The following is an 898-nucleotide window of genomic DNA, read 5'->3' on the forward strand; positions in this document are numbered from 1 at the left end:
AAACAGTGGAAGACTTAAATTCTAGCTTGTTAATAATCACATTATTTGTAAATGGCCTAAATACACCAACCAAAAGACAGAGATGAGAAGAATGAATTAAAGAACATGACCACACTATATGGTTTCTATAAGAAACTCACTTCAAATATAATGATATATGAAGGTTTAAAGTAAAGTAAGCAAAAGACAGCATAAAAATATTAATAAAAAATATCGAGTGACTATATTAAAATAAGATATAGTGACTTAAGAGCAAAGAAGATTATTAGAGACAGGGAAGGGCATAATATAAACAGGAAAAGGGTCAATCTATTAAGAAGAAAGAGCATTTTATGTATCCATTTCTTGGATTTCATCAAGAACATTTTTTTAAAATTTACTATGTGAAAGGCCCTGTAAGAGCATGAAAAGACAAATTACAAAGATGAAGAAAGAAATATCTGCCGATCACATATTCAACAAAAGACTAGTATCTAGAATATGTAAAGATCTATCAAACTTTAACAGTAAAAAAAATGCCATGCAATTAGATAAAGGACCAAAAAATATGAAAAAAAAAAAAAACCCTTCACTGAAGAAATAATACTGATGGCAAGTAAGAAAATTAAATGATACTAAATGTCATTAGCCACACGGCAAATATAAATTAAAGGCACAACGAGATATCACTACATACTTAACAAAATAACATAATTAAAAGAATACTGTGTTGTTTTTCACATACTACCTAGATGAATATCTAGAGAACTATGCTGAGTGATAAAAAGCAATCCTAAAAAGTTTTACATTATTTGATTTTATTTATATAATATTTTTTAAATGGGAAAAATAAATATAGAGTTTGAGAGCATTAGGTGCCACAGATTAAGGGGAGGGGAGAAGGAGTTAGATGCTGCTA

The sequence above is a fragment of the Crocuta crocuta genome, unplaced genomic scaffold, assembly GCF_008692635.1.
Source record: "Crocuta crocuta isolate KB4526 unplaced genomic scaffold, BGI_CrCroc_1.0 scaffold885, whole genome shotgun sequence".
Classification (NCBI taxonomy): Eukaryota; Metazoa; Chordata; class Mammalia; order Carnivora; family Hyaenidae; genus Crocuta; species Crocuta crocuta.